The 23,843-nt window shown below is 35.2% G+C and overlaps 1 pseudogene; it reads right to left on the bottom strand.

The window, feature by feature from the left end:
• Nucleotides 1-22,442: 22,442 nt before the first annotated feature.
• LOC116637354 lies at nucleotides 22,443-23,525 on the bottom strand (annotated as a pseudogene).
• Between the last annotated feature and the right edge of the window lie 318 nt (nucleotides 23,526-23,843).

Raw genomic sequence — 23,843 nt, forward strand, 5'->3', positions numbered from 1 at the left:
GGCCCTCTTAACAGAGCTTATTGATTTTATGCATGTCACTGTATTTTCCTGCATAGGTTTCCTTCTGTTTTATGATTTCTTGTTCGTGCCATCCTGCTGTTTCTACTGCTATGAAGTGATCTCCTTTAAACAGACAAATATCTCTTGCACTCAGACACTCTATGCTAACTGAGTTGCTCTTAGTGCTGCTACTATAAATCACTTTCTTATTCTAGGCACACAATTTTCCTACTCTTATCACTGTACTGCTCATGGGAGGAACACCAAAAAACTGCATCCTGGCTTGCTGGATTCTGTTCTATTCTATTCTGGCTTCAGGATTCTATTCTTAACAAATATCATTGATAAAAGAAACAATTTCTGCCAGAGAAGGACTAATATAATAGAGAGAAAGGAAAAAAAGTAAGATGTATCTGCTATTTCTTTAATTACTAGATGCCACCTTATTTCTCTCTGATTACTCAGGGATTAATCCATGGATGATACCTGGTCATTGTTTTGATTACTATTCAATTTCAGTTAACATAGGGAATACTTAAATTTATCTTATTCATTCATACTTATTTGTGGCACTGATAAACATTTATTTGTTTCTTATCTGCAATAGCCTCCCTCTGCCCCTGCTTAGCCCCCCACCACCTCCTACATTTTGCTTCATACTACACTTTTGAACGATTTATTCTCTATACTACTTCAAAATGATCATCCAAGATATCTTCCAAAGCTAGGCACTTAGACTCCAATAATAAACCAAGAAGACATGATGCTTTCCCTTGGGTAGTTTATTTTCTACTTAGGATTCAGAAATAGACTTAAAAGAACAAATATAGTAACTGCAAATGTGACAATTTATCATATAAAACAACCAAATTGAATAATCAAAGGGAGGGACATAACTTCTGATAGGGTGATTAAAGACAACTTTTTCAATCAGATAACATTGAAGCAAAATCTTGAAAGAATATTCAGGACTTGGTTTTTAAAGAAGAGCCCTAGGGGCAAAGACACAGCATAAAAGAAGTCATGGATACCTTGTTGAGAAACAGAGAAATCATATGAAGATGGCTTGTTCTGAGATGTAAAAACAAATCCCTTGATAAGCAGAGGCATTAAAATATCAGTTGTTGAAACCATTTAAAAAGATTAATTAGAGCACTTTTGCACTTTGGGCTTTCAGTCTTTTCTGTGCAATGGCTACTTTTGTTAGGAGTGAAACTTGCCCTGTGTTTTCCTGAACTTAAGAATAGCTGAAGCTATGTGGGTTAAATAATTTGTTAAAGTAAGTTAAATGCTATTACAGATAAATCCTGACATCTCAGCATCTTAAGTGAGTTAGTTCATTAACACTGAGAAGTGTGGCTTAACACTGTCACACATAAAGTTTATTATAGGGGGCTTGTGCTCAATCGAGTTATTTAGGAACCCAGAATGATAGAGTTATTCAAGGTGGCTCTACCTTCTTCCACTTTGTGCAGATCACCTTAGATTAAAAACAAAACAAAACAAAACAAAACAAAAAATGAGAAACTTGGCCTGGAAGTGGATTCCATCACCTTTTCCCACATCCCATTAAATGAAAATTCAGATGCAAGAAAAACATGAAATGTGGTCAACTGTGGGCTTAAAAGGAAATGCCAACTTTGGAAAATAGCCAGTCAACAACACTGGTTCTTTTAATTGCAACTGGGATGTTTTCTGGGGCCAATAACCTTTTTTCAGGATATACTGTGTAAAAGGCTAGTGAAACAAAAGCAAAAATGAACTTTTGGGACTTCACCAAGATAAAAACCTTCTGCACAGCAAAAGAAACAGTCAACAAAACAAAGAGGCAACACACAGAATGGGAGAAGATATTTGCAAATGACACTACAGATAAAGGGCTGGTATCCAAGATCTATAAAGAACTTCTCAAACTCAACACCCAAAAAACAAAATATCAAGTCAAAAAGTGGGCAGAAGAGATGAACAGACACTTCTCTGAAGAAGACATACAAATGGCTAACAGACACATGAAAAAATATTCATCATCATTAGCCATCAGGGAAATTCAAATCAAAACCACACTGAGATACCACCGTACACCAGTTAGAATGGCAAAAATGGACAGGGAAAGAAACAACAAATGTTGGAGAGGTTGTGGAGAAAGGGGAACCCTCTTACGCTGTTGGTGGGAATGCAAGTTGGTACAGCCACTTTGGAAAACAGTGTGGATTCTTTTAGATTCAGTATGTGCCATTAAATACTATTCAAAATCAGTTTAGCACATCATATTATAAAATATTTATTCTAAATACTGTCCATCCGCACTGTTTTAAAATTTTCCCTTATTTGATATACTCGATCTCTCAGTAGTAAAAACAAGCTGCTAAACTTAGGATTTGTCAAGAGAAGACAGGCTATGCTTTAGTAACTGACATCCTCAGGTACTGAATTCTCAGTTGCTTAACACAACTTCTCAGTTGCTTAACTGTCATGTTGTATATCCACTGAGGCTCATTAGGAGGCGTCTGCTCTACACAGTCACTCAGACACGGAGCTGGGATCAAATACACTTCGTTGGTCATTGTGGGGAAGAGTAAGCATACATACATAGAAGGTGTATCACTTCTACTTAGAGTCCATTTTCCAGAGCAAGTTATGTGTCCTCTCCTAAATTCAAACTGGCCTGGAAATATGTGGTACTATATTCACTTTAAGTGAGCAACACTGATTCCCAAGACATATATTTACAAAATCCTATTGGGAGGAAGTATTAGCAAAAATTGAAGGCCATATTTAAAAAAAAAAAAAAAAAAACTTTAAGGAAAATGTTGGAGTTGAATTTGCATCTGTAAGAACAAAAATCAATGATACCTAGTAGAAATTTTCTGTGCCTTCCTTACACCTATTATCATTATATCTTGAATGGTGTTATGAAAGGTTATACCTGCGGTCCCAGCAGTAGTGTGGGGAATGAATGGAGAGTTCTATAGACAGGATGTATGAGGGAGAGAACCATATCCCCCTCTCTAGTTGTTTTCCCCAATATCTATGAAAGTCCCAAGATCAACTCTCTGGAATTAGATGATCCAGGAGGCAGAAGAGTTGTTAAGACTTGAAGAAGAGATTGGCAGGAAAAAATATGAGCTTATTAGCTCATGAGTAACTGATATAACTGAAGAGTGGCACTAGCAGCAAGGGGAACCTACAATTGAGAGTTTAATAATCTCAATTTAATCATTAATATAAATATGGCCTATTTTGTAATGGTCAAAATTTTCTAAACTTGATGAAAATTATAAAATCACATATTTAAGAACCTCTACAAACCTCAAACAGTATAAAAACACATCAAGAAAAATACATCAAGGCATATCATAATGAAATCACCACAAACCATTGATACAGAAAATATTGAAATAAACTAGAAAAAAGAAAATACAATACATGCAGAATAAAAAATAACTGCATATTGTTCATAAGAAATAAAGAAAGAAAGATATAATGGAATAACATTTATAGTGTTGAAATAAATTTTTACCATCTTGAGAATCTCTACCCATTGAAAATATTGTTCCAAAGGAAAATGGATTTAAAGACTTTCAGACAAAATCTGAATGAACTAATGGCCAAAAGGCCTGCACTAAAACAAATATGAAAATAAAATCTTCAGATAGAAAGAAAATGATAACATTTAGATTCATATAAGAAAGAACTATGAAAATGGAAAAATGGACCAAATATAAATTTTTTTGTAATTATAATTGACTACAAAAATAATTTGTTAGGGGGCTTAAAACTAATGTTAAAGGAAAATGTATGATAAAAAGTCCACAGGTTTCAATAAGGACCCCATTTACTCAGTAGGTTTAGAATCTATAGCCTCTAAATCTATTGCCCTCAAATCATAACAGTCTCATTTATCAGTAATATCACTGCCTAAAGATTAAATTGTTTGATTACTCAGTCTACGTTTTCTGAAATAGATATTTTATACATAAATTGTGCCTATTCAAAACAAAATTATTAAGCCAAAAGGAGAAAATGTATTCATTATGTAGTAATTTGATACATATTATTTATGTAACATATATAATAGTCTTTTTTTTTAAAAGATTTTATTTATTTGACAGAGAGAGACAGCGAGAGAGGGAACACAAGCAGGGGGAGTGGGAGACGGAGAAGCAGGCTTCCCGCGGAGCAGGGAGCCCGATGCGGGGCTCGATCCCAGGACCCTGGGATCATGACCTGAGCTGAAGGCAGACGTTTAACGACTGAGCCACCCAGGCGCCCCTATAATAGTCTTGATTAAAAACCCTTTCCTCCAAAATCGGCATGAAAGACGGTTGAGAAAAGATTACGGCTAAAAATAAGTTCCAAAGCTGTGGAATCCAGCTCCCTTTTGTAAGAAACAGATGTGGAAAAACTACCAATAGGTTAGACAGAAAGGCACACTGCCATTACATTGTGTAACAATGAAAATAGGAAGCCTATACAACTTTTCTTTACATGTCACTGGATTCACTTTGTGTGCCATTTGTGAGTATCTATGTTGGTGTGTCCACAACATTGACTCACTCGTGTTATATATGTGGAGGAGGGGCATAGCAAAAGGGAGAGAAAGGTGAATACTGATCATTTTGGCATATGTAATTTTTCTCCTTTCTCTTGTGTTTGTTTCACTTGAATAGACCTTATTGTTTATATTCATTTACAGATTAACACATTTGTATTTGAGAAGAAATTACACTAGGAAATATCTTAAAAGATTTTTTTTTGAGGGGAAGAAATAACTGGTCTTACTCAAATCATGTCCCTCACAGACACACAGGTGGGCATTTCATCTCTCTGCACAGTGTCATCAATTGGTTTGACCTGGTTTCCAATGATGTGTGAAACAGTCTTAAGAGTTATATTTAGTTATATATACTTACAGAAACCAAATGTGTAACTAACATGTCCCAAGGAGGTGAAGGAAGTGTCAATTTGAACCCATTAAGTGTCATCTAATCAAATTTCATGAAATAATGTTCTCAGTGAGCAGTGTTTCCTGGAGGTATATTGGCTAAGGTAAGAAGTGGAGATGCAGATTAATTGAAAATCAATTTTTGGAACAGATAATGGGCTCTTAAGGTAGCATCCCATTGACAGGTGGACTTAAATGCTTTGATAAATAAAAGGAAAGAAATGATGATAAATACACACCATTCTTGACCATCATCATTCATTGTGTAACAGTCCACAATTTTGCAATTATTCCTAGGCCTATAATTATTTGTGTTTATGTTAACAAACATATTATTTGGTTTAAAAAACTGTGCTACTAATTATTGGGTTTCTGAAGATTTATTTTGGAGCATCTATCCAGTTGCTGCTATTTATCATTTGTAGTTCTGACCCTATAAATTCAGAACTTCTATATGCTCCTGGGAGTATTCTCCCTTTAATGAGACATTTATAGTAAAGGGGTATTAAGATGAAACATTTCATTGAAAAGGTCATTAAACATCTAAATTCATAAGCAAGCCTATTTAATTATGCTTTAATGGCATGTTCATAAGAAGAATCCTTAAAGAGGTATTATTATTGGAAGTAAAACAGCAAGTAAATAAGTTTAAAATTAATTTTTTCAGTGAATTAGAATGTATGAAGGGCAAGAGAGACTGAAGCTCATTTAGTTTCGTAGTTTTCATACCTGATTGCACATTAGAATATGTTGGTTCCTAAAAGTTCTTATTCAGTAAGTCTCTTTTCAAGCAAGAATATGTGAAGGGAAATAAGTCAGAAAGAGATAATATATAATTTCACTAATATGTGGAAGCTGAAAAACAACACAAACAAAAAGCAGAAACAGACTCATAAATACAGAGAACAAACTGTTGGTTGCCAGAGGGGAGGGTCATGTGGGGATTTGCTAAATGGGTGAGGGAGAGTGGGAGGTCCAAGCATCCAGCTGTGGAATGAATAAGTCATGGGAATAAAAGGCATAGCTTAGGGATATAGTCAATGATACCATAATAGCATTGTATGATGACAGATGGAAGCTACATTTGTGAGCATAGCATAACATGTCGACTCATTAAATCACTATGTTGTACACCCGAAGCTAATGTAATGTGTGTCAGCTAAACTTCAAAAGGAAAAAAATAAAAAATAAAAAAACGATAACTAAACCAATTCTTCAGATAATTCTGACATAGCCAGTCTGTATTAATGCATTTGAAAATCGCTGTTCAAGAATAAATCTTTCATTTTACATACAAGGAAGTAATATCCAAAAAGAATAAGACCCAGGTTAAAAATTTATTTTTAATTTTGTCCAGTTTCTTAGACTTTTAGGCCAGAGGGAAAGTCAAGTACCATTATTTCAACACAGATGACCGCACACATTCTAATATTTTTGTAGCCTGCTGTATCTTTTCTTAATATATCTGTTATGTATATCTCTTTTTAAAAAAAATTTCATGCCTGTTTTGGAGTTGAAAATATGCATGACTAATTTATAAAAGGGTATTCAGAATCAGTATTGTATTATTTAAACTTTACACTTCACACTTTACTCTTTATACTTCCTACTTCACACTTCACACTTGTCAATTTTTAGTTTCAACCTCCCATTTCTGACTTCTACAATGAAATAATGTCTCAGGAGTATAATTCCCTATGTCTACCCTTATATCTACATGGAAGAATAATTCCAAGGATTGTTGTCATATCTTGTATTTCAATGTGCATTATAAATCACATTTTACATTTTACTAGTTCTATTTTTGCCAGTTCTCTCTGAGGAATATTATGAAAAGAAAAAAAAATACACAGTTCTTTATACTTACCTACATGTTTACTTTACTGGCACTCATTTTTCCTTCTGGTAGATCTATGTTTCTGTTCAGTGTTATTATCCTTCTGCCTGAGAAAGAGCCTTTACCATTTCTTATAGTGCAGGTCTTTGGGCAACCAAATTTCTCAGTTTTCATTTATCTGAAAAGGTTTTATTTTACCCTTGTTTTCAAAGATATTGCCACTGAATGGAACAGTGGATGGACAGAACCTGGCTTTGTTTTCCTTTCTTTCTTTTAGCTTTTTAAAATATCACTCCATTTTCTTCAGGCTTCCATTATTTTTGATGATGATTAAGTAAAAATTTGTATTACTGTTTTCCTGTATGTGATATTTCTTTTTTTTCTCAGAATGCTTTCAGATTATCTTTGATTCTATTAGGATCTGCAAGCTGATTTGTTTCTATTACATTTGGGAAATTATTCTACATTGTTTCTTCAAAAATATTATACCCTGTTCTCACATGCTTCTCTTCCTGGGATTCTTATTATGTGTATGTTAGATTGTTTTACTTTGTCTGATAATTGCTGGCTATTCTGTGCATATTTCTCTCAATCATATTTTTCTCTCTTACTCAGAGAGTATATATATATATATATATATATTTTTTATCCATGATCAAGTTCACTGAGTCTTTTCTCATCATCAGACTACTATGTAGCACAGAAAAAAAATTCACCTCGGTTAGTAAAATTTTCAGTTTTACAATTTTCAATTTTTAAAATAGATTCCATTTTTTATGGGCTGCATTCATTATCAGCTTATTTTGTTTACTTTTGTTTATTTCTTTGAAAATCATTATAAAATCTACTTTACTTCTTTGAACTAAATAATACTTGTTTTAAACTTGTCTGCTAAATCTAACATCAAGACATAACTGGTTTGATTTCTATTGACTGTTTGTTTTATTGACTACTAGTCATATAGTTTGTTTTTTTTGCATATCTAATTTTTAAAATTATTTAAAATTATTATTTTATACCATTATTCTATACTATTTAAATTACTATTATTTAAATTATTTTATACTGAAAATTTTTGATCATACATTTTGGAGACTCTAGATTCTGTTAACTTTCTCTTAAGTATGTTTATTTTCTGCTGGTAGGGAGTTGAATTACTGGCTGATCACCTTACCCTTATGTAGGCCTGGTTAACACTTTCCTGGGAAGGATCTGTGAAAAGTCTAAGGTGTTTCTCAAGCTCCTCTAACTTGGTAGGATTCAATCTCCAAACTCGGCCTCTCCTGTGGACTTTGTCAAAGCTTGATTTTGGCTGTGTTAGGAAAAATATAGTGTAGGCCTTACTTAGGTCATCATATTCTCTCATAAGCTGTGGTCTTTCTGATGTCTCATCTAGAAGTATAAGATGTGAAGTAGGTGGTAATAAGATTTCTCCATTTTGGCTGGATGGAGCTCCCAATGTGTCCTAGAACTGTGTGACCTCTAGTGCCTATTTCACTTTCAACCCCATTGTCAATGCTGTATGGTAAATTGTGTAGAATTTTCCATTGTGTGAGACCTGGTCCTCCACATATGACTAGTTAGGAAACTTCATGCATATTTGTGGAAATCCACTTTGCATACTCCCTCTTCTTCAGTAGTCTTTTCTACAGAATTCAGCTACTTGTGCTCCTGAGAATTCTGACCTCTCCCTCCTTATCTTAATTCAAGCATAGTGTTTCCTCTTGAAGACCAACTTGCTGAGCCATCATTAGGAAACTGTCTACTGGTCGAAGGATGGTTGTGGAGCACATCTCATGATTTCCAAATTTTGTGGTTATATGCTGTCTCCTGCACAGTTTATAATAACTGTTGCCTTATGTGTTTTTATCTGATTTTTTTTTATTGGTTTACAGTAGAAAGTCTACCCCAATATCACTTACTCTATCATACTTGGAAGTGAAATCTCTGTGTTGATATGTAATATTTGATATTAGCAAATAAAGCACACAAGACTTAACTATAGCTGCAAAAGAAAAAAGTTGTTTTCATCCTTGTCAAAATAAAAGTAAAGTTATAGCTCATATGAGCTAATGACAGAAAGAGCACAGGTGCTTGTATCCTCACCTTACAAGAAGATGAGTCAGTGGATAATGTTAAAAGTTGCCTAAAATTGACATTTTAATTAAAAATCAATGGAAGTTTTAAAAATAACATAAGTATTCATATTGGATGAAATAAAAACAGGTAGACAGAATGAATTTAATAAGATGAATTTCTATCTTTTTTTTTGTAGTTAAGTCAGTAGATTATCAGTATCTAATATTGATAAATCAAGAATTAGAACTATGGAAATAAACATGAAAAATAGTATATATTAATTGCTAGAATAGATTATTATTGAAGTGAGATGAGAAAAAATAAAGAGGAAACTCTTCCTCTTCTTTCTAATGAACTGAAATTTCATGTATGTTAAAAACATCTAAAATACTACATATTAAATAAGCATATCCATTTTTTAGCATTCGTTTATCATATAATAATTGGTCATTTCTGGATTACATGATGAGAAGATCCTATTTTTATTCCCTATTTGATGTTTGAGGATATCTGCAAGATGTTAGTCTGCCCTAATATTCCTCAATAACCCAGGGACTCTGGTAAGTCACTGTTCCTAACATACCCAAGGGCATCAGACTAATCCCACCTCCCTCCTTGTTTCCTCCAGATATTTTATAAAAATTGCCTGCTTTCACCAAGGATTAAAATTCCATTTGCTGCACTGAAATGAAAATATCTTCCTCAGGATGGCATCCATTCAGAGTTAGCTAACTTGAGCCCTTAAACCTACTTTATGTTTCTTCCCTTGACTCTGGGGTCATCCTATACGTGAGACCCCTGTGGCTGGCCATTGCATTTAAGGAATAAGAGATTGGCATGGTTTTGATTTCCATTTTTTTCACTACCATGAATTAGATTTGACACATATAAGAAATAAAGTGTGGTAGTTCAGTATTCTCCTGAGAATACCGTAAGTCCTCATTACTTTGGGGAGCTATTCTACATCTAAAAAAGGAAGTAAAAAGAGCATTCTCGGAGAGGGTAATTTCTAATACCACCTGGAAGATGGCATGTTGAGTCATGTTCCCAAGTATTGTGGATTGGCAATGACTTGATTACACTGCTAGAGTATGGCTAGCCTTACACAATCTATTGCTGACTTCTACTATAAGTTGTAAACATATCACAAAGTGAATGAATATGTATACTTAACATTCTGCTCTTTTCTGAATATTGTGTTTTCTGTGTATTTTTGAACTTTATTTCTTTACAAACTTGCTGATATTGCATGTTATGTATAAAGTTGTAGTTCCCAAACTTAAGTGGAAAGGTTCATTTTCATAAGATGACTATCTTGCTTAGTTTTATTTCAGACCACTCCACATTTTATGACACAAAATAAAATCTCTTAGGGTAGTGCAGTTATGAATCATTTAGTGTCCTAGAATATATGAACATAATTGCCATCTAAGATAATAGAAAATACATAAAAGAATCTCTCAGAACTCAGTGGGCATATTTTAAATCCTACAAATATTTCTGATTTGTGGAATACTATATCACAGAATAACAAGCAAAAGAATATAGGTTGTGTAATTCAATAATCATCTCCATAAAAAAAACCTGAACTCAGACTTGTGTAGTTATTTAGTAGAGGAATAATTCTGATCATTAATATGGAGGATGTTTAATATAGTATGCAAGTCATCCTAATGTGTTCATCTGTGATGGGACACATTTTACTTTGATATTTTCCTGAGTTCATCTATAAGAGAAAGGTAATTAAAAATGAAGATGCAATGCTTATTCCCATCACAAATCATACTTTATTGTAATGCATACTTTTAGATACACATTTAAAGGGTATCCATCATAAATTTTTATGTTGTACATGAAGAAAAGTGGGTAATATTCCAAATAGGTAATAACTTTACAAATTGTATGGAAATCAATGGCACAAATGTGCTGGTGCTGCTTTATTTTAGAAATACACAGCAGTAAAATTCATCACTTAGGAAGAGTTTTATTCAAATGCTTATAAGTTCAGAAATCTTCCTCAATCAGAACCTTTTCTTTCCCTTGTTCTTTTGTTGGTTTTATTATTAATATAGAAAAGAAGTGAATAACCAAACCAGCATTCAAGAGATATGAGTATTTCCCAGTGTATTTTCTTTAAATCCATGGAAAATTACCTGGAGTATCTGGCATCTGTGACATACTTGCAAGTTCTTACTCCTCCTCTTTTTGTCTTCCAAGATCTCTGTGCATGGGTAAGATTAACTGGGGAGGAAAGAACTCATCCAGGAACAACTGAGTTGTTTTGAAATTGTCTGGATTGTTGAACATTGCTGTGGGGATATAAAAATGCCATGGTACAACCATTTGAATATTTTAAAGCTATCTATACCTTTCTTCAAATGAATTTTCACTTGTAAGTTCAAAACATATATCTGCTGCTTTCACTAAAACATGGATGCACTTTGTTTTACCATCCTCACTGTGCTTCTTGGACTTCATCAACGTTCTCTGAGTATAGACTATACCGAGTAGGGCCCCAAAAGTGTTTCAAAATCAGTGAAGAAAAAGCATGGACACTTATTACTCAATGTTCAGTTCACTTCCATCATTTATAAGAAGGGGATAATAGTGGCTATTTCCTAAGGTTATAGGGAAAATTAAAATAAAACATGAATTTTAAATGTTCTCTATAATCCCTTAAAAATAACAAGCGCTAAATAAATGTTAATTCTCTTCCTCATATATTTACTGACATAGAAGACTATCCCTAATATAATCACATAGGATTCCAAAGTAAAATATCTTAGTTTACTAAAAGACAATGAGACAGACACTAAAACTAAAGGCTTAAATTGTCACACAGCTTTAGCATTATATTTTAGTCATTTTTAAATCTTACTTCAGCAGGGTAGACACTTAGAAGAGTAAAGAGACACTCATTCATTCAATTATTTATTTGTTCATTCAGTAAGTATTTATGGAGAATCTATTACATGGCAGGCACTGTGTGGTAAAGCAGTGAGCAATACAGACAAACTCCCTATTCATAGATAACATAAATATATTAAACATATGATCTAAAATGTGCACTTACCAAACACATTTATTATACTTCATAATCCACAATCTTATTCATGGTTTTAAATTTTAAACATAATTTCCAAGTGGTCCATAGAATTGAAATAACTCAAGTTTCTGTTTCATTGTCTTTATAATCACTGCCCTATCGTTGTTTACTTTAAATCCACTGTTTAAATGTAGGAAAATGTAGCACCAAAGGGGCTGGAGATAAAAGTGATTCTTAAGTGAGCCAAAACAAGTTCAAATCTTGATGAATTTACTCTTTTTTTAAAAAAAATATTTTATTTATTTGAGAGAGAGAGTAAATGAGAGAGAGAGATCACAAGAGAGCAGAGAGGGAGAGGGATAATCAGACTACACATTGAGCAGGGAGCCCCAGTGTGGGGCTTGATCCCAGGACTCCAGGATCATGACCTGAGCCAAAACCAGACGCTTAACCAACTGAGCCACCCAGGTGCGCGTTGATGAATTTACTCTTTAAAAAATGTACATACTCTTTAAAAAGCAGAATATGTGCGATTCAAGGACTAACTGTATAACTGGGAATTTTCCAAATTATTAAGGCATATGTAACAAAATAAATGTGTTATTTAAAACACACAACACACACACAAGTATATGTACACATATAGGTATATATGTGTTTGTTTTAAAATAGCACATTAATTTTGTCACTTACTTTATTTAAAATTGCCAGTGCATGTTGATAATATAAGGCTAACCAATGTTCAGTTGGTTTTATTTGTGTTCATAAATTCTCTATAAAATATGTCATACCTTTGTTGTCTGCACCCAAGTAAGGAAGATATCTCCCACCATTTCAATCTTGGCCTTCCCCTGGACCACACCCCTCCTTCCTATTTTAAGCAACCCCTCCTTACTATTGGGAAGGCTGTAGAACTGAGGGTAAATGTCTTATAGTATGTCAGATAGAATCAATGAGCCCCACACAGCATTAGAGTTAAACTCCCCTACTGACTCTAATCCATTCCCATTAAATGGCAGCACATGGGATAAACTCATTAAGATTATCTATCAGAAAATTATAATTTGATTAGTTCCAGTTGTATGTAGGTAAGGGAGGACTAATCGGTCATGTTTCTTATTTTCTGTTTATGTTCAATACAAAATAAGAAAGTCTCTATACTTGCAATGCAATCATTTCTAGTTTTCAGATAATTGAATATGACATCACAGGAAAGGTATTCTTTTTTACTCCATGAGTGGAATGTAGGCTGAGCAAGAGAGGAACCAATCCAAATATTCAAAGAACCCAGTCTGACAAACTGTGACTTTACTTAGAGGCTGCAGCCACAGTACATGTAAATTATATAGCCCTAAAGCACTGCTGATGGGAATAAAAGTTTTTGTAGATGGGGATTAAAGTTTGATCAATGGGAAAAGATAGAATTGAAGAGAGTAATGAAAGTATGCATAGGGTGGGACAACACCTGGCTAAAAGTTTGAAATGTGAAATTTGAAATGTGCAAACATTCCCCATACATACAAGATTTATAGATAAAGATTTTTATAAGATTTATAGATAAAGACTTATGTAGGGACGCCTGGGTGGCTCAGTCGGTTAAGCATCTGCCTTCTGCTCAGGTCATGACCCCAGAGTCCTGGGATTGAGTTTCACATCGGACTCCTTGCTCAGCGGGGAGCCTGCTTCTCCCTCTCCCTCTGCCTCCTCCCCCTGCTCGTTCTTGCTCTCTCTGACAAATAAATAAATGAAATCTTAAAAAAAAGACTTATGTAAATGCAAATTGTAGATTTTTACTATGCTCTTTAAATGAGCTAAGAAAGATATGGGTGCTGTTTCGCCAAAAAAAAAAACAAAACAAAAAAACTCCCTATGATCCTAGTGATCATGCAGGGGACATTGGACACTTTCAGAAAGAATAAAAAGTAGAAATTATAAGGATATGGTTCTTCTCATCCTAAGTGGCTGCAAATGCTTAGACAAAATTTGGTTCAACTTGGCTTCAGAGGAAAATTTTTCACACTAAGATCGCCTATTTAAAATATTTTCAAACTAAAGAGCTACTAGAATTAACATGCGTCAGCACTCTTTTTGTTCCCCCTTTCTTTGAAGAGGCATAAGAACCTATACTGTATTCGTCTGGGATAGAACCAAAATACTTTGATGGGATTATAGTGGGAAGAAAAATAGATTCTTTATTTTGAGGTTCCTGGCTTGAACCTATTCCAATAAACAGAAGATTTTGAGCATGTGTATTTTCCCAAAGTGTTATAGTTAGCAAGAATCATCCACATTCTTAAGGTGAACCCTTACTAGATAGAAGTTACAGATTCATGATGGTGACTCTGTTTAAAAGAGTAAGGGAAATGGTGGGTAGTGGAGTAGATCCAACTCTACCTACATTAGAATTCAGACCCTAATAACCATGCTCAAATACCCCAGCAGTTCTCCAAACGTAACTACAAAGCGTCTCCCCCCACCCAATCTCACCCTGCTCAGTCTATCAATGGACTTGGTGGGAAAAGTTTAGTAGAAACACCTGAAGTGACAGGCCAGTCACAGAACTTCAGGACATCAAGGGTCAATATGTGGCAAAATGTGTTGTGGAATATGATGTAGGAATATAAAAGAGGGGAGTGAAATGGAATATGTGATTCCTGGTGTCCAAAGATAAGGAACAAGTAAGTGTTCCATGTATAAACCATCATAAAATCTACTCACTCACTTTTCTGACTTGAAATGAGGTGATGATCCTGGTAAGAGACCCCTCCCCACCACCCCACATGTGGCTGGAAGCTGCCTACAGAGGTACTCTCTAGCCTTTTCCACTCACTAACCTGGGAGGGAAGAGTATCCTCACTTTGAATATATTCAAAGCATTTCTCTAGGGAGAGTCTTTTAAAGGCCAGAATTTTCCCTACCTCCTTTCTGGGAATTTAGTCCACTTTCCTCACTTCCTCCCAACTTCAGTGTCCTAACCCATGCCAATATAGGAAATGGAAGTCTCAGTAAATCTTTGGTAGGGAAACAAAAAGAGAGAAGCACTCTGTTACTTCCATGATGCAAAGAGTTCAGATGAAAGAGATGTTCAAAAATAACAAGAGAAATGAAGATTTATCATAAGAAGCATTTATGTACCAGATGGACCTGAAATTCTAGTAGCTTTTAAGTTTAAAAATATTTTAAGATTTGATAGACCTGAAAAAAAAAAAAAAAAAAACTGAAACATTCCCACCATTCCTACATCTGATCCACTGTGGGAGAACCAGGACCAGGTAGGTAAGGGAGAGTAGTGGTATAAAAATACTAGAAGACCTAGTATTTTTAAGGATGTGAAAAAGATGGAGAGTTTCTTGTCATTTAGCTGAGGTAGATATTTTATGGGTTGAGAGCTTACTCAAAGGATATTTAAAGAAAAACTTTGCAGCATACTCTGAACTCTGCTAGGTATATATCATCATACTGGTAATAAGATTTCCTTATGGCTTTGGGGGGTGACTTTTCTTACTTCCAAACATTATGAGCATACCCAAGTTTATTCATAAATAAATATGTTCTCTTTCTAACGTTCACAGATCATCACATTTCTAAAGAACAATTTCAGAGTCAGAAAAAAGTGGAGAAATTCTGCATACTAGGAAATTAAAAAAGGAGAAAAAGAGCTCTAGAACATCCAGGGATGTCTATAGTGAAGGTCTTTATTCAAGTAATTAATTTTTAATAGAAGACCCTTGGATATCCCTTAAAACTTTTGTCAATTTTGAAGAAGGACTAAGTTAAGTTCTTTCAAAATAATTTACAAGCTTAAGTGATTCAAAGTAAAGGAGTATATTAAATGCTACAAAACAGGTTGGAAGCATTCAACATTAGGGGCCAGAGTATCTCACATGTTGTGATCCTTATTCACAACATGAACAATTAACCTTCTGTAATTTCATTAAAAAGATGGATAATGATGAGAAAGGGTAATTAATGGCAGACATCTGCATTTGTTTGTTTTGATCTGCAGTCTTCCTGGGATTTATTTGAAATTTATCAACTGAGTAAGTGTGCATTCTAATTCTCTTAAAGGTATTGATTACCTCATGAAAGCTAGACTGAAATTTGAAACTAAATCATGAGATTTCTAAGGGGTATTCTTGAATTGGGCTGGTTCTATTTTCTGCCATCATTATTTTCACAATTGCCACAATCAAGAACTACATCAAAAGGAAATTAATCTGCAAATATTCTTATATATAAATATATAAAAATCTGTGCTAAGGGCAAAACTCATTAAATAAAAACACATGATTTTCATTAAAATTTCTTTTGAGAGCTATGAAGGGTAGGTTGGATTATATCACTGTAAGGTATTTACTACTTATAGCTCTAAATCAAGAGAGAAGTAAATTTTTATTTTTTTTAAAGATTTTATTTATTTATTTGAGAGAGAGAGACACAGCGAGAGAGGGAACACAAGCAGGGGGAGTGGGAGAGGGAGAAGCAGGCTTCCCGTGGAGCAGGGAGCCCTATGTGGGGCTCAATCCCAGGACCCTGGGATCATGACCTGAGCTGAAGGCGGATGCTTAACCGACTGAGCCACCCAGGTGCTCCGAGAGAGAAGTAAATTTTTAAAAGAAAGAAAAAAATGTCATCTTATATTAATAAATTCACATTACACTTTTCCAGTAGTCAAGTCAATTGAATTCAATGGCAACAGGATATTTGAAAAGTGCAAGGGTAGGTTCATGACAAATAATAGGCAGATGGGTCTTTAGTGAGGGTCCTTAAAGTATGCCAAGAATGTATAACTTTTTTTAAAAAAATTTACCATATAAAATACTCTTAAAATATGGAAGTACTATCTCTAACGACTTATAACCTATAAGTGAAAATATAATTAATTTAAATTCATATTAAATGGCACTGTGCAGCATAGGATTTTAATTGTATCGTGCTACTTGCATTGTTTCATGAAAAAAAAAAAAGTCAATTATGTTAGTGAAACACATTATGTTACACCATCATGAAGATTTAGGATGAATACAGTATAAAATGTCCCAGAAGTCCTTCAGTTAAAAAAGAAAAAAATAATAATAATTTTATGCAATTCAAGGTTTTCCCTTCCTGATTTTTGCTTCACAATTTTTTTTTTTTTTTTTTAGTGAGAGAGAGAGAATGCACACACTTGAGCGGGGGGTGGGGGATGGGGATGGGGGGAGGCAGATGGAGTGGGAGAGAGAAAATCTAAAGCAGGCTTCGTGCCCAGACTGGAGCCTGACAAGAGGCTGGATCTCACCACCCGGAGATCATGATGTAAGCCAGAATCAAGAGTCAGACACTTAAGCGACTGAGCCACCCAGGCACCCCTTTGTTTCGCAATTCTTAACTGGTGAAACACACTTTGGAAAGTGTAGTATGATAATTTAATTCAAAAGCTTAACTCTCAAATCATATAATGTTGGAGAGGAGAACTGAACAACTGATAGACTGAAGGAGTTGGACATCACTTTTGACACAACATGAATCCCTATAACACAGTAGTGGGGTTAGAGGAGGTTTGGTGTCAGGACCACCCTCTTCTATAACATCTATATTTGTTCTGCCAGTTAAACTCGGCCTCCCTGGGACGTAACTTTGCTTTCCTTTCACTTGAATTCCCCATCCTGTAAATAGGGAAATTTATTGTGGAGGTATTCCCCTTATCTTTTTGTGGTTGTTCTTTCAAGTTTTTATTTATATTCTAGTTTGTTAACATATAGGGAATTTTGGTTTCAGGAGTAGAATTTACTGATTCATCACTTACATAGAACACCCAGTGCTCATCACAACGTGTCCTCCTTCATGCCCATCACCCATTTAGCCCATCCCCTGCCCACCTCCCCTCCAACAATCCTCAGTTTGTTCTCTATTGTTAAGGGTCTCTTATGGTTTGCCTCCCTCTCTTTTTTTCTCTCTTCCCTTATGTTCACCTGTTTTGTTTCTTAAATTCCACATATGAGTGAAATCATATGGTATTTGTCTTTCTCTGACTGACTTATTTCATTTAGCATAGTAAGTTCCAACCACATCATTGCAAATGGCAAGATTTCATTCTTTCCGATGGTGGAGTAATATTCCATTGTGTGTGTGTGTATGTGTGTGTGTGCGTTTGTGTGCGCCACATCTTCTTTATCCATTCATCTGTTGGTGGACTTTGGGGCTCTTTCCATAATTTGGCTATTGTTGATACCCCCTTATCTTTAATCTTCAGTTGAGCTTTTACTTTTGTGGAAACAATCACTATGCCGGAAATGAAGAAAATACTCAAATGGGCTTATAATAACGCACTGTAACTACAATGTCACTACTAATCAAAAGAAGATTATGGTCAAACTAAATGTGATTCTTTGAAAATCAGAATATATGTAAGAATAAACACAAGAATGCTTTAAATTTCATTTAACCAATATTCAACTAATCTCTAGTTACTTTTGCCACACAGCTATCTTGCATAAACATGACTTTTTTATACTTGCTAATTCTATACTGAAACCCAAACCACTTGGTTAAAATTATTGAAAATCTAGATCACAGAAAACTGTGTAGTTTGTTTGTAAATGAGTTTATAATTTAAAGTTTCACTTTGCTTTCCAAAGTCTCGTGATATTTTCTTGCAAAAGAAAACATTCAGTGTTCTTTATTACTTTATTACTTAGAATATATATCTAGGTATATCTAGACTATCTTCTTCAAAGTTTCTCAGTAGAAATATAAAATACTATGATATTTATAATATAGAGATGGAAAAATATCTGGAAAAAAACACAAAAACCTGATGCACTTTTAATAATCACCTAACTGTAATCACGCTCCCTGTACTTTCCTTGCTACGTGGACCAAGCCATGTGTGAGTGACAAAGGCCTTTTAGCCTGTCTAGCTTAGGCCTGTACCAAAAATCCAACCAAATGGCCTTTAGATCCCTTTTCACTATTTTTTTCCTTTTCACTAAATTCTTGACAAATCTTAAGCATAAGAAAACTGTAATCTAAAAATTGATGCAGCAGAGGAAAAAATATTTATTATGAGGCCCTAAAGCAGAGTTGTATTAGTCAATGAGGAAAAATAATGAAATGAAAAAAGCAAACAAATAAAACAAAGGACAAAAACAAAACACAAAAAAATCTTCAAACTCATTTTACCATGTTAGCAGATTAGGATAAATTAACCAACAAACATGGTCTCAAAAAGAGAGTGAAAACCACAAACAAGATTAACTTTAGACTTTTTTCTCTGAATAGTAACTCCATCCCTGTGTTAAATATGGTCTAATTAGGTCATGGATCCCATCATTAATAGTCTTCTGACCGACATGGCCTTAATATTTCCTTCAGTCTGACTAAACTTTAGACAGCTTTGCTTCTGATTATAGGCCCTGATCTCCATTTTCTTAGGGCTTTTATTTTAGAAATCTTGCAAATGTAAATTCTTTTAATGCTTCTTTGAAATGTAAATCTTCTCATAGCCTCTTGCTAGTTTTGCCACACAATTATGTCTTTCTCAAAGATTTGGGAGCAAACCGCTTAATGTAATCATCAAGAAAATAGGGCCCCTATCTCCCTGTTTAATGGAGAGTAAGAGCCTAAATTTGGTAAGTACCAATTAGCAAAAATCGGATGACCTAATCACATTGACCAACCTCCCTCTAACGTTCTCCTGTACTTTTCCACTAGTTTACCTCAGTGCTTAAAAATTCTCCTGCCTTTGGTTTCACCAGAGTTAGATTCAATATGTCTTCCCTATTGCAATAGTCTTAAATAAAATCTTCCTTACCTATTTAACTCCACAATCTTTCTTTGATGCTTCCTTTTTTGGAATTAAGAGAGATGTGGCCCAATTTGACCTCCATCTAGAGGCTAAGAATTGTCCATATATTTCTGTAAAACCAAAACTTCTTACGATAATTTTATAAAGAAATATTTTAAAAACTGCCCTTCGTGTGGGAATTAGTTCAACTTTCTTCTTCATCCAACATTTTCGACACCCACTTACAATCAAGGTAATAGCATAGGTTAAGAGACAGGTTTTAACTTTCCTATCTTAATTGGCTCATAAGAACATGTTAACAAAAATAATTTTATGTACATTTCTTCGAATATAATGCAAGGTATGTTATTAAACATAAAGGAAATATTTGCAAATACGTATTTAATTTTGCCTGTTTGTGGACCAGTAACTTAAGCAGCTGGACTTTGATTATCCCTGCCCACCGCCCCACCTCCGTACCAAGAGTCTTAATTCATTCTGGCTGTTCTAACAGAAATGCCATAGACTGGGTGACTTATAAACAACAGAAATTTATTTCTCACAGTTCTGGAGGCTGGGAAATCCAAGATTAAGTCACTGGGACATTCAGTATCTAGTGAGAGCTTACTTCTTAGTTCATAGATTATCTCATTCTTTTTGTATCTTTATATGGTAGAAAGATCAAGGGAAATCTCTGGGATCTCTTTGAAAAAGGCATTAATCCTGAGGTGCCTGGGTGGCACAGTTGGTTAAGTGTATGAGTCTTGGTTTTGGCTCAGGTCGTGATCTCAGGGTTGTGAGTTGGAGCCCCGCAACAGGCTCCAAACTCAGCAGAGTCAGCTTGAGACTCTCTCTCTCTCCCTCTACCCCTCTCCTCCATGTGTGCTCTCTCTCTCTAAAATTAAAAAAAAAAAAAAATAGGGGTGCCTGGGTGGCTCAGTTAAGTGTCTGCTTTCGGCTCAGGTCATGATCCCAGGTCCTGGGATCGAGTCCCGCATCGGGCTCCCTGCTCGGCGGGAAGCCTGCTTCTCCCTCTCCCACTCCCCCTGCTTGTGTTCCTTCTCTCGCTGTCTCTCTCTCTCTCTCTCTGTCAAATAAATAAATAAAATCTTTAAAAAATATATAAATAAAATAAATAAAATTAAAAAAATAAAAATAAAAAGGCACTAATCCCATTCACGAGGACACCACCTTCATGACTTAATTATTTATCAAAGTCTCTACCTCCGAATACCATCACATTGGGGATTAGATTTCAACATATGAATGGGGGAGGAGCACATTCAGTCAACAGCACCAGATAATCTAACTTTATTAATATCTGTAACTATATTCACACACAAAAATTTAACTATGGCCACAATTATTGAATCAACACTGCTATATTTGACATACTATCATTGTTTAGTGTTTTGCAACAAAAGTTCATTACCACTCCCGTACCCTACAGAGCCTTTTTATATGTCTTTTTTCCTAATTGTCCAGTTTCCATCAAGAAATTTTAATACCACAGAGATACTGTATATCTATTTATGTACTGTGGTGCTTTGGAAGGCCATAAACCATTGTAATAGCTAAGATATGATGGCTCCAGAGAACTAATTCTTATTCCCTTAAAGGTGATAGGACTCCCTTTAAGAATGCATGGTTAACAGCGCTCACCATAGCACATACCCTCCCCAATGTCTCAGACCTGTACCTCTGAAACAAATAATACATTATATGTTAAAAAAAAGAAGAAGAAGAAGATAGTAGGAAGGGAAAAATGAAGGTGGGGGAATCGGAGGGGGAGACGAACCATGAGAGACTATGAACTCTGAGAAACAAAGTGAGGGTTCTGGGGGGGGATGGGGGGATGGGCTAACCCGGTGATGGGTATTAAAGAGGGCATATATTGAATGGAGCACTGGGTGTTATACGCAAACAATGAGTCATGGAACACTACATTAAAAACTAATGATGTAATGTATGGTGATTAACATAATAAAGTAAAATTTTAAAAAATAAAAGAAAAATAAAAACATACAGAAGTTAAAAAAAAATAATGCATGGTTTAAATAATTCCTTTGATAAGGTACAAATCACACTATATAATATGACTAATATAAAAACAAAATCTATCTCTGCCAATTAATTGACACATATATTATATAAACATCATTACTTTCACCAATTTAAAATGCCATCTTAGCTTACTAGAGTCAGACAGGAGAAAGTGAAAGGGCAGTTTGTGGGGGAGGTGACAGAGTTTCAGATCACACTTGGGTAGGACATAATTTAATATGTTTATGCCTAGAAAATATTACCTAAATGAATCTATATGTAAATGATAATGACCATAATAAAAGTAGTTAAAAGGACTGAAGAAATATTGAAAGGAATAATTAATTCCCTAAAAAGCAGCTTTGTGCATTCATTATTATCCTCATTCACATCTGTTTCATTATATATGTCTTTTTATACGATGTTGAAGAAAAACAGATAATTTTCTATTCACCCTGGAAAGTCCCACAGCATGTCAATAATTTTCTTCTGAGTTCTTTTTTTTTTTTTTTTTTTGCACATAGCTGGATGGCCTACCAGGTCCTTTATGCAGTTGAATTTACAAGGTGACACCAAGTTAAAACAAAGTTCCAGCTTGGATGCCTTCACCTCCCTCCCCTGAATCCTGATCCACTGGCTGCCAAATCTCGAAGGGGTTTGGGGTAGGATGCTTGGTCATGGGAAAAGTTGCTATGGTTGTCCCAGCACATGGGTAGAGGGGAAGGTTTCATTTCTTCACAATCTGAATGACATCCTCGTCCTCCAATGTATGATCTTTACCCACTTTTTGAGGACTGTGTTTCACAGACAGATGCCAGACCAGAGCATATTTAAATTCTTTGATAAGATTTTTGTGAATCTTCATGCAGAAATCCTCCACCGTAGTCCTAGAGTAAGGCAGCACCACTGGGGATATATAATCTGGCTCCTGGCTTTTGGGTTTGGTGTAAATCCTCACTAGTTTCAGATAGTCCCAGATTTCCAAGAGGTCATCAAAATTCCAGTGGTGATGGGCAGAGATGGGTACACAGTGAGGCACCTTATAGATAATATCCAATTCCTCGGTGGAGATCTGATCAATCTTATTCAACACATAGATACAAGGGATATAAACTCTGTTTCCTTCTACCACTTCGAGGAGGTCATCCGCTGTGGCATCACTACATAGTGTCACATCAACATTGTGAATTTTGTATTCAGCCAGAATGCTCTTCACAGTTTCAGCATCCAGCTCACTCTGAGGGAAAGTGGCCGTGAGATTAATGCCTCCTTTATCCTTCTTCTTAAAGCCAATGTTGGGGGGTTTGCGGTTCCAGCTCATTTTCAATTATCTTTTTTTGTGTCCCAAGGGTTTCAGGACATCCAGAACAATCAGGATCAAGTTACATGTTTGGGCCACTGCAATGACTTGACGGCCTCTACCTTTCCCATCCTTGGTAGCCTCAATGATACTTGGAAGATCCAGGAGCTGGATCTTGGCACCTTTGTATCTGATGACACCAGGCACAGTGGTCAGAGTAGTGAACTCAAAGGCTGCCACCTCAGAATATACCCTTGCCAGGTTACTAAGCAGTGTTGACTTCCCCACTGATGGAAAACCCACAAACCCAATTCGAGCATCACTTGTCTTGGCCACATCAAAACCTTCTCCTGGCCCACCACCACTACCACCTTTTGGGGTAATGAGCTCTCTATGAAGCTTATTAAGGCGAGCCTTAAGCAGCCCTAGGTGGTGTGCTGTGGCCTTGTTCTTTTGAGTCCGAGACATCTCGGCTTCGATCTCCGCAATCTTGGCTAAGGTGCTGCTCATGGTGGTGAGTCATAGGGGGTTGGGGGAAGAGCGTAGTGGCCTCCGCACAGACTACTTCCCCTCACACTTCTTCTGAGTTCTTAATGAGAGACTTTAAATTTCAATAAAGAATATTCTTCCATTTGGGAACTCAGGAAGAGTTCGCAGCAGTTCATTCCCAGACAATATTTTATGGCATCATTATACCAAAATTTTCACCAAGTAATTTCACTCAAATAATTCAATAAGAAAATACCTCTGTAAACTGTTTTCTTGATCTTTATAGCATCAACTAATTAATGGCAGTCTTTTAAAAAATCTTCCCACAATAATATGTTG

The sequence above is a fragment of the Phoca vitulina genome, unplaced genomic scaffold (genome assembly GCF_004348235.1).
Source record: "Phoca vitulina isolate PV1807 unplaced genomic scaffold, GSC_HSeal_1.0 scaffold14, whole genome shotgun sequence".
NCBI classification, from domain to species: Eukaryota; Metazoa; Chordata; class Mammalia; order Carnivora; family Phocidae; genus Phoca; species Phoca vitulina.